Genomic DNA, 14,505 nt, shown 5'->3' with positions numbered 1-14,505 from the left:
AGAGAGCCACGGCATTAATAGCTGTGATTCATTGAGCTTTATGGTGTCTGGCTCTGCATGCAGCACCATCTTCCAGGGGCTTCATGATCAAAACAGCCTGGGGTGGGGGGGGGGGAGGGAGGGGGCGGGGTTGTCGATGTCAGCACTCCCATTTCCACACCTCAGGGGTGGGAACCCCCTCCTGGCCAGGGTCCCATGGTACAGAAGTGTTTGTTGTGGTGGGGACCTTACCCTCCTACTTTGTCAGATGGAGGAGGTCTGAAATTCATCTTGGCCCAGCACTGGTGGCTCACACCTGTAATCCCGGCTACTACGGAAGGCTGAGATCATGGTTCAAAGCCAGTGTGGGTAGGAAACTCCCCAAGACTCTTATCTCCATGGAGCCACCCGAAAGCCAGAAGTGGAGCTGTGAAAGTGAATGAAAATGCTTTGGAACCGCGCCCAGCACTGAGTTCAAGCCCCAGGACCGGCACAAAGGAAAACAAACAAAATTCCCAGTGCACAGAGGATTGTTTTATCAGTGACACCTTGCAGGAAATGCTGTCTCCTCCTGCTTTTGAGTGAAATCGGGGTCCTGTGAGACAGGTGGGCCCAGGCGTGGATGCTTGGGGTGTGGTGGGCCTGCCACCGCAGGGCACGGAGGAGCTGCTTCCGCCTGGATCCAGAACTTTCCTAGACTCACAGGCTCTCCTTTCTCCTTCAGGTGGAGGAGGGTTCATCTCCCAGACTTCTAGAATTCTCTGTGTGTCATTCTGAGCAATCCTTGCCTGCCGCTCCCTGCTGTGGCCATTTCCAGATGGCGATGGGAATGCCACACAGCCTGTGATCAAGACTCCATTCGCTGGGACGGAGCAGGCCTGGGCTTCTTGGAGAATGAAGAGTTCAGAGACAGCGCTGTCTGGCTCCGTCAGAGGCTCCGGTTGACAAGCAGAGACGTGGCAGGCTTTTGTGCAAGTGCTGCCTTCTCAAAATGTCCCGGTGCTGGCCCTTTGCCGCTCAATTTCATATCCGCCACTCGAAGCCACATAGCTCTTCCCTAAGCTAAATAATGGGACACCCAGCTCTCCCAAGAAAAGATAGGGCTGTGTGCAAACAGGTACCTGGATGAGTGTGTGCACTTGTATGAGGGAGAAGTTTCCACCAATCAGAAGAGATGCATCTCAACTAATGACTGACCGTAGAGCTTTTTCATTTCTCCTAGGGATCTGGAATACAATGGAAGCATCTGGAGTTGACTGGGCCCACCGTGCCATGATTTCACATAAACACAGAGACCTGAGTGTGTCCTGGGGTCTTGGAATTGAGCCGTCGTGGGTGAGCCTGCATCCCACCTTGCCATCAGCCTCAGGATGCAGCCTCCATCTTTGGATACTTTCTTTTGGCCTCCCAGATGCTTCTTGATTTGAACATTATGGGTCAAGACTAGCTCAGGCAAAAAAAAAAAAAAAGTTTGTGAGACCTCATCTCAATGAAACAAACCAGGTGTGTAGCACATGCCTACCACCCAGCTACACAGGAGCTGTAGGTGGGAGGATTGCAGTCGGGGCCAGCCCTGGGTATTTAGAAATGATTAGAACAGTGGGAGCACTGGAGGCAGAGGGTTGGAGGGATGGGTGGGGGCTGGCCAGCAGGGGGCACCGTTGCCAGCTATGGTGGAGAGGGAGAGGGAGGTGAATCTCCTGGAGATTGGGTGTCTGGGATCAGGAGGGGGAGACAGGAGGTGCTCAGGTTCCTGGTCTTCGGGATCCCATGCACACGTCTCCCTGCCTGCCCCTGGCCAGCAAAGCCAGACCCCATCTTCATCCTGGGGTGCACACAGCCCGACCCTCCCTGGATGCCAGGACCGAGACAAGGAGAGCTCCGGGGAGACATGGCCAGCGCTCGACAGAGGACCAGCGAAGACTCTCTTTGCCCTTTGTTTCCCCTTTAGGAGCCGTTTGGAGCCCTCACCGCGCTCATTTTCTTGGCCTGTAATGTGTTCTTAATGACATTAATTCCTCCTCTAAATATAGACGCCATCTGCCGCCAGCCGGCGTGTGAGCACTGATCCCCCACTTAACAACCGCTTCCTGCAGCTGCGGGGTGGGGGTGTCCGTGGGGCCAGGACAAAGCACAGGCCTGGAGGTCCAGAGGCCTAGACCTGCTGGCTTCACCCAAGGGCTGACCAGCGCCTCCTTGTGGCGGAAATGTCTGCCTGACTAGCTCTGTCGCCTATCTATCTTATCTCTATCTATCTATCTATCTATCTATCTATCTATCTATCTATCTATCTATCTATCTATCTATCTATCTATCTATCTATCTACCTACCTACCTACCTATCTATCTATCTATCTATCTATCTATCTATCTATCTATCTATCTATCTACCTATCATCTATCTACCTATCTATCTATCTATCTATCTATCTACCTATCATCTATCTATCTATCTATCTATCTATCTATCTATCTATCTATCTATCTATCTATCTATCTATCTATCTACCTACCTACCTATCTATCCAATGAGTCTATCTTGTATGTCTGCTCTATCAGTCTTGTCTACGTAATCCATCTATCTGTCTTGTCTTATCTGTTTGTCTAGCTAACCCGCCCTTCTATCTTTCTGTGTGCTGGTCTGTCTCTTAAATCTCCTTCTAACAGGGTGAAGTGTCACCTGCCAGCCTGGTGGGAGGCACCTGTGCACAGGTTAAGGGATACTAATGACAGATAGCCCCTCCCAGCTGGTCTCTGCCCCCCCCAGCCGCTGCCTGGTCTATTCCAGCACTCCTGTGAAGGACAATTTAGCCCTGCCACTAATTACTTTTAAAGTTCTAGATCTCAATTAGAGAGTTCATTACTTTTCACCATCTTGCCCCCATTAAAGACATTTTCATTATTAAGTCGATTTGGCAGAATGGAAGAGCCCTGCTGAGACAGAAGAGTTACTGTCCACAGTACCGCCTGCCTGCTCTGCAGCCTGCCTGGTTTCAGGGATACCCTTGAAAGCTTTGCTTTGGGACCTCCTCCTCACCCCCTAGTCAGTTAACAAATATTCTTGAGGTCTTGCCTTTGGACTCGGTGCTGGGCTGGGCTGGGGACAGTGGAGCCCAGTTAGAGTATTTCCATTGCTGTAACAAATACTTGTGAGAAGAAAAACTGCAAAGAAAGATGAAGCCAGGCACTGAAGCTCATGCCTGTAATCCAAGCTACTCAGGAGGGTTGAGATCTGGGGACACAGTTTGAAACTGGCCTGGGCAGGAAAGTCTGTGAGACTCCTCTCTCCAATTATCCACCAAAAAGCTACAAGTACTGCTGTGGCTCAAATAACAGAGCACCAGCCTTGAGTGAAAAAATCTCAGGGACAGCAAACACCAGGGCTTGTTCATGTGTGCATGTGCATGCACGCAAGTATGCACACACGCCACATACACACAAGAAATAAAATAAAATAGAGAAGAGGCTGTTTCTGAGGTTTGGGTTGGATGGGCTGGGCCTAGAGCTGTGGCCCCACGCAGCCCCATGCAGCTCCACGCAGCCCCACGCAGCCCCACGCAGCCCCATGCGGCCCCACGCAGCCCCATGCAGCCCCACGCAGCTCCATGCAGCCCCACACAGAAGAACTTCTGGCCTCGCCCTTCCTCACAGGTCAAGGTGCCTTTCCCACTCCACTGGGACCAGTGGAAGTGCCTCTAAATCCTCCATCCTTTAAAATTCATTTATTTATTTTACATTAATTTGCTTCACTGTTCTTCTAGAGGTTATCTGCAGTGGGATTCCAATTACCTGAAGTCAGGTAACGAGTACATTGCCTTTCCTCCATTGTCTTCCGGTCCCTTGATCTCTCCCGGTCTCTCTCTTCTGTCTCCACCCGGGAGTTGTGTAGTTCACTTTCACCAGTGTCTAGTGCGCTCCGCTGTTGCAATTGTCACCTTCTTCCCCTCGAGTTCTGTGCCCTTCCCACACCCTTCCAAAGACATACATGTGAAGATACCATACATAAGGAAAAGACGACCGAATCGTCAAAAACTAAAAACACATACTAGGGAGAACACAGGCCATTTGTCTCTGATCTTGGCTTACCTCACTTAACATGATTTGTTCCAGTTCCAGCCATTTTCCTGCAACTGACATTATTTTATTCTTTCTAATGGATGTGTGAATTTCTGTTGTGTAAAGGTACCATATTTTTTGGATGCTCTCATCTATTGTGGGCATCTGGGTCGGTTCATATTTTGGCTAATGTGAATAGCGCAGCAATGAACATGGATGTGCTGGTGTCTTTATCATATCCTGGCTCGTGATGTTGGGTAGATGCCCAGGAGCGGGATGGCTGGGTCATAGGAGAGATCTGTGTTTAGTTTTTTGAGGAACCTTGGGACTGCTTTCCAGAGTATGGTTGTACTAGTCTGTATTCGCACCAGCAGTACAGTAGGGTTCTGTTTCCAACATTTGTTGTTGTTGGAATGCAAAATGTTGGCCAGTCTACCTGGGGTGAGATAGTATCTCAGGGTTGTTTTGATTTGCATTTCCTTTACGACCAGGGACGATGAATATTTCCTCCGTGTTTCTTTGCCATTCTTTCTTTTCCTCCTTCTCCTCCACCTCCTCCTCCTCCTCCTTCTGTCTGTCATGGGGCTTGAATCTGGGCCTGGGCACTGCCCTTCAGCTCAAGGCAAGTGCTCTACCACTTAAGCCATAGCACCACTTCTGGTTTCCTAGTGGTTAATTGGAGGTAACAGTCTTATGGGCTTTCCTACCTGGACTGGCTTTGAGCCATGATCTTCAGATCTCAGCCTCCTGAGAAGCTAGGATTACAGGTTTGAGCCCGACTTCTTACCTCTTCTGAGAAATCTCTCCTTAGCTCCCTTGCCCATTTAGTGATTAGTGTATTAGATTTGGGAGGGCTTAGTTTCTTGAGCTCCTTGTATATATTGGATAGTAGGTATTTGCTTGATGTATTGCTGATAAAGATCTTTTCCCAGTTGGTTGGCTGTCTTTCTAGGTGATTATGTCCTTAGCTGTGCAAAACCTTTTTATTTTGATGTAGTCCAGTCTCTCTCCTATCTGTTGTACCCTGGGACTCTATTCAGGAAGTTCCCGTCTATACCTGAAAGTTCTAATGTCTCTCCTACTCTGTCTTGTAGTAGTTTAAGTTTTTGGGTCTGATATTGAGGTCTTTGATCCACTTTGAATTGATGTTAGTGCATGGTGACAAGCAGGGATCCACTTTTAGTTTTCTTCCTATAGCTGCCCAGTTTTCCCAATACCAATTGTTGAAGAGGCAATGTATTTTCCACTGCATGTCTTTGGCTCCTTTGTTGAATAGCAGATGACTTTATAGTGATTTTATTTCTGGGTCTTCTAATCTGATCTTTGGCTGATCTATTTTTGTGCCAATACCAAGCTGTTTTTTTTTTCTCTTTAAATTATGGCCTTGTAGTAGAGCTTGAAATCTGGTATTGTGATACCACCACATTGCTCCCTCTCCCCCAAATTGCTATAGCTATTCTAGGTCTTTTGTTGTTCCATATGAATTTTTGGATAATTTTCTCTATCTCAGTAAAGAACGTCATTGGGATTTTGATGGGTATTGTGTTGAATTTAGCAGTATGGCCATTTTCACAATATTGATTCTACCTATCCATGAACATGGAATATCTTTCCATTTCCTTGTGTCCTCTTTGATTTCTTCTTCTTCTTCTTCTTTTTTTTTTTTTGGGTCTGGTCGTGGGGCCTGTACTCTGGGCCTGGGCGCTGTCCCTCAGCTCTTCAGCTCAAGGCTAGCACTCTACCACTTGAGCCACAGCACCACTTCTGGCTTTTTTCTTTTTGCTTATGTGGTACTGAGGAATCGAACCCAGGGCCTCAGGCATGCAAGGCAAGCGCTCTACCACTGAGCCACCTTCCCAGCCCCCTCTTTGATTTCTTTGTTCAGATTTTTTTGGCTGGTCCTGAGGCTTGAACTCAGGAACTGGGTACTGTCCCTGAGCCTCTTTGGTAGGTAGTTCTCTACCACTTGAGCCCCAATACCACTTCTGGCTTTTTTGAGTAGTTTATCAGAGATAAGAGTCTCAACAGAGACTTTTCTGCTCAGGCTGGCTTTGAACCACGATCCTCATATCTCAGCCTCCTGAGTATCTAGGACTATAGGTGTGAGCCAACAGCACCTGGTTCTTTCTTCAGATTTTGATAGTTTCCATTGTAAAGATCTTATAGGTCTTTGATTTCTAGGTACTTTTTTTTGAGGCTATTGCAGATGGAGTTGTTTTCATGATTTCCCTTTCTGATTGTACCTTGTTGGCATACAGAAAGGCTACTGATTTTTGTGGGCTAATTTTGTATCCTGCTACTTTGCCAAAGTGGTTGATCAGCTCTAGGAGCTTGGGGATGGAGTTTTTTGGGTCCTTTAGATATAAGATCATGTCATCTGCAAATGGGATAGTTTGATTTCTTCTTTCCCTCTATGAATCCCTTTTATGTCCCTTTATTGCCTTATTTGTTGTTGTGTTCTGAAGATGGTCATTCTGACTGGAGTGAGATCCCTTTTTAACAGAGACGATATTTTTGGGAGGGGAAAGAAACCTTAGTTGGGTGTACAATGATCAGTGATCTTTCCAGGATCAGCTCTATTTGATTATCTGTTGAGATGAAAATCTCATGGTGGGTATAACCTAGACAAAATGTGTGAGAAGCTACATTTTAACCATCTGGGCAGAGTCTGATGTTACCTTTTTAGAGGCTGCGTACGATTTCACACTCCGAACGGACCATTATGTGTTCTGCTTCCTTCATTTCACGATCTGTTCCGTGTGCACATGTCCACCACAGGAAGAAGGTGGCTGGAAATCCATTACTATTTTCAGTTCTGTGCCATAGCTGGAAATCCTGGGTTCAAGATACTTAATTTTAATGTGATGAATGCCACTGGGTGGCGTTTCCCAGAGGTAGAAGCACCTTGTATGTGGGAAGCACTTTCTTCCCTCGCGGGTGTCAGTGTGTTCCAGGTGCTGGTGACTACAGAGTGCCACTGGAATTCACGTCTCTGTCACTAGTGGCGTGTGCCAGCCTGTTTCCTGGCCAACTCTATGTTTACGCTCTGATGTTTCGAGTTTCCTGTGAATTCCCCAGAGCTCTCTGCAAGTTAGTTATTCACCTTGTGTCCTACATCTGTATACAAAAGCTCTTCCCAGACCCAAATCACCTTCCTTTAGGATCCTTCTTACATGGTAAAGTTTTACATTTTACATAATTAAGTAGGCATGCATATTGAATTATTAAAATTATCTTAAAATAGTTATGCGAAGGGGTTGCAGTTCAAGGGGTCCATTCATGCGGACAAGTCAATCAGCTTTACTCTTCCCATCATTCATAGATGTATAGCTTTAATTTTAGTTTTTTTTTTGGGTGGAGGGAGTTCCAGTATTGTTTAGGAAGTTTGTTTAATTCCCTAATAGCATCTGTGATCTTCTTGCAGTTTTTGGTTTTTACATTTTTTTTATTGTTTTGCAATTTTTATTAGTATCAATGAATTGTACAGATAGACTTCATTAGGTTTTTACATTTTTATTAGAGGGGGCTTTTTTTTTTTTTTTTTTTTTGGGAACTTGGGGCTTTGTGTTTGCCAGGCAGAGGATCTACAACTTAAGCAAGTCCCCAGCTCTTTGTGCTTTAGTTGATTTCCAGCTAGGGTCTTATGCATGTGTCTGAGACCAGCCTTGGACTATGATACACAAAGGGCATCACATTCTGATTTCTCTCCTTATCAACTGGCTCAAACTCAAGACCTTGCACTTGCTCAGCTTGCTTGTTAGGCTGGTGCTCTACTAATTGAGCCATGTCTCCAGCCTGGGTTTTGGCTGGTTGTTTTGGAGATAGCTTCTCAAAGACTTTTCCCCCTGGGCTGCCCTTGATCTCAGCTAGGATTATAGGCATGAGCCACTGGCACCCAGTAAATGACTTTAAAATATGCATGCAATTTCAGAGTTGAAACAGATCAACAGAGAGCAGAACTGTGTCAAATTATCTGTTACACTTTGGGGACGTCGTATTACATCCTGAATTTGCTTTCTGGATTTTAGTAAACATGATAGCTTTCCTTATCTGCATCTTGTACCTCTCATAAATGCATTCATAAGTCGTTTATAGCTTTTACATTCCTGCAAGAGGGATGCGGTGAGAATCAAGGAAAGGCATTGATTTTTGAAATCCTTTGGTTCGACTCATGCTAGCTTTGGGTGGTGGTGGCTGCAGGGCAAAGATGTCTGACTCTCCCTAGGGGTTGGCATCTCTCGGGACCCTGGGACCTGGGCAGACTGTCATGACAGAAAGGTGTGCAGCTGGGCAGTTGGGCTTGGGCAATAGAAAAGATCTTCATGAGGCTGAGGCTAGATGTCCGAGTTCAAGGCCACCACGGTTGGCTTTTGGTGAGGGCTGGGGCAGACGTGTTGGTGCCAGGCTGACATTGATGGTGAGCCACCACATGGCAGGTGGCATGCCAGGCCTCCACGTGGCTGGGCAGACCATGGGTGTTTGTGTAGGGGCCCTGCTGGGAGGATGCTGGGAGAGCTTGGGAGGAAGGCTGGCCTGAGAATCAAGGGCAAAAGGGAGGCTTTGGGGCAGAATCAAGAGGCACAGATGGGGAGGGGGAAGGCATACAGAAGGGTAGGAGGTCAGCAGGGAAATGGGGCAGCTTCTGTCAGCACAGGCAACCAGCCATAGCAATCTCCACGACAGACTGGTATGGGGAAGGGAGAGGAGGGGAGGGACCTGGACACCTGCAGGGAAGCCCAAGCCGTCCTGGGAGACAGCAGGTCCCGACAAGAGGGAGTCCATCATAAACCCAGCAGAGGCCGGGGCATGGAGGAGAGCTTTCCCGGGGGATTCCTAGATTAAAGATGATCGCACTGACTAAAGATGAACCCCAGGGAAGGAGGGGGGCTCTGGTAGCTCCTGCGTGTCTGAGCCTTGGCAACCTATGAAGAATAGACGATGTGCATGGAGTGCCGGACCTGCCTCTGGGCCCAGGTCTGAAGACAATGCAGCTTTTATTTCTTGCTATCAAAATCGTCCAAATGTCCTTGGCTGCCATGTTATGAGGATGCCCAGGCGGCCTGTGGGACCCATTGGGAAGGAGTTGGGGCTACCCTGAGCCACCAGAGGACAGCTAGCATCTCTGACGTTGAGCGCATGCGCCATCTTGGAGTCCCGGAGATGCTGCCCATCAGGCATTCCACGTGCCCACAATGGACCACTCTTCTGACCTGGCCTTGTTCAAATCCACTACTTGAGAGCAAAGTAAGTGGGCAGCGGTGGATGTGGGAACAAATCCATTCCTGGGACCCACAGGACTCCAAGGCCAGCCTTAATGCATCCATGAGGGCGGGGTCTCATACCCTCCAGGAGGCTCCGCCTCTAAAAGACAACATTCTCCCCTCCCCCCACCTCCCCACCTGTTCAAGCCATAGCAACCCTCTGTCTTGGGATAGTCTGTTGAGACCCACAGCGAGCTGGAAAACACATGTCACGTGGTGAGAACAGCATGCTGAACTCCAGAGTAATTGTAGCAGGATCACAGGATCATGCACAGGCCATTATGGAAATTGATTCTAACACCAACATGGCTTGTCACCATTGCTACTCAGCTGGCCCACAGATCCCTGTGTCCCCAACACCGCCCCCCCCCCCCCAGCCGCCTGGGTGGGCTGGCCATTTTAGTGCTATGGGCCGGTGGGTGTCATCAGGCAAAGCTTTGGGCATCTCGCTGTCCCTGGTGGGGCCCTGGGGCTCCTTCCAGACCGGCAGGGGATGGCTGAGGGTGTGGAGGAAGGCATGGTTGCCTCTCTTCCCAGGGACTGTGTGGAAATTATGTTCTTATAATGAGGGTCCTGAAGAACCCTCCTGCTTCGACGGTGCTGTACGGTGCTCAGCAGGCACAGAGCAGCTGTTGATTATGACGGAAGGCGGCATGATGGGGGCCGGGGGTCCCCCTAGGAACAAACTCCCGCTCCACCGCCTGGGTGTCACCATTAGTAGTGGCTCTTGAGGTGACTGGGTGAAATGTCGCCATTGGCCTCCTGTCTCTGCCTGGCCATCTTGGGAGAGCCCTGGATGGCGAGGTACCCCATGACATTATTAACGCCGCTTTGCTGGAAATTTCACACACTCAGACAAATGCCTTATGGCATTTCCTGCTTTCCTGGGGCTCCAAGGATGGAGAGAAAAAGTCCCGAAATAGCAGCTCGGTGTTGGTTGTCAAGGCAACGGGACCCTCCAGCGGCGGGGACTGCCGAGCGGGGCTCCTGGAGAGGAGGGGCGGCGATGAACGACATGACAAATGTGACCAGGGCCCTCCAGGAGCCTCAAAGCTCGGCTTTGTAAATCTAGGGGGGGTTCTCATCCCCACCCAAGGGTCCCAGCAAACAGGGGTGGCCGGGGTCAGCTGGTAAAACAGACAGACAAAGGAGGAGTATGCTGCGAAGCGCAGCGGGCAGTGTGGAGTTGGACATGGCCGGGCTTCCCACAATCTCTAATGGGTTCGTGGATGGATATTCACGGCCAGGTGTCAGGGAGTCCTTCGGCCACGGAAACTCTGTTTTGGGGACCCTGCAATGGCTTAGGGGTGTGGTGGGGCTATCAGAGCAAGGATGGAGTTGGCTGGAAAATGGGGAGATGGTTGGGGAGGCCGGGGTGGCATGGTTGGGAATGTATGTGTTAGGTTGGGGGGTGGGTGCTTGCTCCCTGCTGGACCCCCAGAAGGAAGAGTTCCCCATGGACACAGAGCAGGGCAGTGGTTCCACCGAGCATTTGGAGGAAGTGAGCTTTCCTGGCTCTTACTTTGAGTTTTCAAAACCCTGAACACCCATCCACACATGGCCTGTGGAAGGGAGTAGGTTCCTCGGTCTTGAAGTCTATGTGCTCTTTCTTAGGCATTTGAGACCCATTGTGTGCTCCTGGTTGTGTTAGGAAAGGCTTGGCCACTAGGCCCAGTGTGTGCTTTTGGGTATGAAGGGTGGGTCAGAACATCTACTGTGTGTTTTTGGTTGTAGTAGGCACACTGTGTGCTCTTGGGTATATTATTCATGGATAAGCCAATAGACCTAGTGTGTGCTTGGGCATACTATGCCCCTTGTGTGTCTCTGGATGTTTTATATTCACTGTGTGCTCTTGGGAAGTTCAGTTCATGTGGGCCAATAGACCTACTGTGTGCCCCTGGGTATGCTAGTCAAGGGTGGGTCAGTAGACCTACTGTGTGTTTTGGGGTATATTAGGCAAGGTCAGATTATTGTCAGATAGTTGTCACCACTAATAGGGTTTGCTTCCCAGAGGTCCCCCGCATCTTTCATTTTGGGGTAGATCAGCCTGCTCAAAATGAGAAGCAAAATACTGTTCTCTGTCATGCAGGGAAGCCTTGTCCAGCTGTGTCCAGCCAACATCGAGTTCCTTCTGTCAAGGCCACAGGTCAACCAGAAGAAGAGATCTGTGGGAAATTTGAATTGTGAGGTGTTTGGTGTGAATCTAACGAGTGAATTGGGGAGCATGAAGACCCCCCAACCCCCACTCCCAGCCTCGGCTTGGAGATGCTGCAGGAAGAAAGCTCAGCTGGGATTCATGTGCTCAGAGAGACAGAGGCTGGCCCAGGAGCCGGGATGGTGGATCAGTCAGCGGGTTGGCCTGGGGTAATGGCTCTGTCGCTGGGGTCCTCCACCCTCCTAGCGCAGCCTTGCTGACATTCTCCATTGGGTTCCTTGATGCCATGATGCTGAGAGACCTGGGAAATGGCCAGTGTCACCCTGGGGACCGACAGACACCCCCCACACTTTCGAGGCTTGGGTCTCAGTGAGGGATGTTTTTCTGGGGACCGTATCCCATGAGTTCAAGGCCAGGACTCAACAAGCCGGGCATGGCGTTTAAGGCCCAGTAGGGGACAGGGCCCGGAAGGAAATCATAATGACATGGGGAGAGAAATGGAGAGAGGTGGAAATGAGCACAGAATCATAGGACATGACTCCCCCAAGCAGATTCATGATTCAGAGACCCCCCCCCCCACCCCCAAGTCTGCATTCATCTTCTTTAGGCCTTGTTTCTGCTTGGAATCATACATTCTACACAATAGGACCAGAAATCTGAGTCCAGGCATCGCGCTCACTCACACACCGGCAAAGCTGCATCGCAAATGGGGCAGAAAATGAGATGTGGGGGTATCAGGACAAGTGTGGCCTCGTCCCCCCACACCTGCCTTCACCTTGAGGCCATCAGGAGAGTGGAAATCCCCGCTGGCCAATGTGGCCCGGCCCTCCTTCCTCCCTGGCTGGACTTGGGTTTGAATTCACGGCCTCTCACTTGCTGGGTAAGTACTTCACTCTCTGAATGGTTCTGGTATTTTGTCTTCTGTTTTTCTTCTTTGGGGCTTCTGGACTTGGAACTCAGGATTTTGCTCTTGCTTGGCTGGCGCTCTACTACTCGAGCCATGTCTCCAGCCCCACTTTTCACTGGCTATCCTGGAGATGGGGTTTTTCAGACTTTTCTGGTGAGGCAGAGTTTGAACTGCAATCCTCTGACCTCAGCCTCCTGAGCAGTTGGGATGGCAGGTGTGTAATCCGAGCCCGGGCCTGGCACTGAGTTTATGCAGCTTTGCAGTCCTGTAGCCATGAGATGCAGAGACAGGGACAAGATACACTTCCACGTCGCTTTCCTGACGACCCTCACCCTCCATATGGTGGGGTGCAAGGACCCTCCAAGTCCATGTCCATGCTTGACCTGGCCTGGCCACTGCCCCCACAAGGCTGGCCTCCAGGTTGGGAGGCCCAAGTGAACAGAGCTCTGAGGGTCTAGGAGGCTGTGACCCCCAGATCTTCCACAGCAGTGAGTGGTGTTGCTTCTGGGGTGCTGGGATGGGATACCCCCATTCCTTCGGAGAGACAGAACACCCTGCCTGCAGAGTTCCTCATCTCCCCGGAAACAGAATGGGGATGCAACTCTGGCCTCTTCACTTCCCATCGCTTTGAGGTAGGGGTGAATGACTGGGCGGCTCAGTTGGCTTTCCACAGCCTTGTCTGGTGCTGGGGGATGAGGTGAAGCTGAGCCCTGTGGGTACAGCTGCCCCACCTGACCGATGGACTCACAGCCACTTCCACGGCCACAACCACAGCCACGGCCACCTTTTACTCTCAAGGATCCACTGAGGCATGGATGGCCTCAGAGGCTCTGCATGCTCCTTTGCAGGCTGAGGAGCAAGTGGGGTTCCAGAATGATCTGGGCCCACCTTCCCTCTTGTTTTGTCCGCCCACCTCCCCTCGTCCCAGCCCCTCAGACAGGACGTATTTCAGCTCTGCAGCTTTCATCCGGAAGACTGCCAGCTCATTGTTCAGAGTCTCGCCGTGGAAATCCTCCCTGCGTTCGCAGTGCGGTTGTGGACGTGCATTCGCAGTGCGGGGTGTGCCTTCAGAGACGGTCATATTTTAGATCTAACTTCCACATCTGACAGAAGATACGTGCCCTCTGTCCTCTGAGCTTGACTCACTCCACAGGCTACTCGTTTCCCTGAGAAAGACATATTCTTAATTTAATTCTATTGTATATAGTTAATATATTTAATTCGTATATATTCATATATATGCACATATACTTTATATATATATATATATATATATATATATATATATATATATGAGCAAGCACAGAAACCTTGGAACAATAGATATGCTTACTTTTATGTTCTAGTCCAACATGAAAATTTAAATATGGATGGGTAACTTTCTTCTTTTTTAGGTCTGAGACTGGGACTAGAACTCAGTTACGTGGCACTTTCCTCATTGGCTGGCGCTCTACCAGTGGAGCCACACCTTCAACCCCTGATTGGTAAGTTTGACAACTTAACATGTTTAAAGTTTTAGTTTGGAAAATTATCACCATAAACTAAAAAAAAGAAAAAAAGAAATAGCTTAGCAAGATCTGGGCTGTCATCCGTTTGTAGCATCCATCACAGAAAGCAAGTGTGATCATCGTAATATATCAAGAGCATTTACAAATCAATAGGATGAAGGCTGATTGCCTTTGTCAAAACAGTGGGTAAAAGACACAAATGGTAATTTGTGAAGTGTCCAAGACATGGGAAAATGTTTCCGATTAAGGAAATAAAAATGGAAACAAGACTCGTTTACTAGAAATTTGGTGTTCCCAAAGAGGCAGGGCAAACACTTCAAGCCAAGGCCAGCCGAAAGAGTGGGGGGAAACTTGAGTTCACTGATGTTAGCTGGCACAAATGTGGCGTGTGAACAATGTCAAATCTCTGGACCCACATTACTCTCTAAATAAATTTTATTTTCTTGAGCCTCCGCTTCCTGTCTCCTTTAGGAAACAATACTCAGACAGGAGATTTACAGTGAATGTAAACGGATGGCGTTTTTTTCTCTTTGCCTCCACATAGATTTTATTGTGCATCTGCAGCGGGGGTCGGGGCTGTATTAAAAGGAAAAATTTGTTTCTACCACTTTCTATCTATGCAGTAATTGCAAGTCTTTT

This window comes from Dipodomys spectabilis, unplaced genomic scaffold (genome assembly GCF_019054845.1).
Source record: "Dipodomys spectabilis isolate Male_0828 unplaced genomic scaffold, ASM1905484v1 ptg000112l, whole genome shotgun sequence".
Taxonomy (NCBI): domain Eukaryota; kingdom Metazoa; phylum Chordata; class Mammalia; order Rodentia; family Heteromyidae; genus Dipodomys; species Dipodomys spectabilis.
This window is presented reverse-complemented; position numbering follows the sequence as displayed.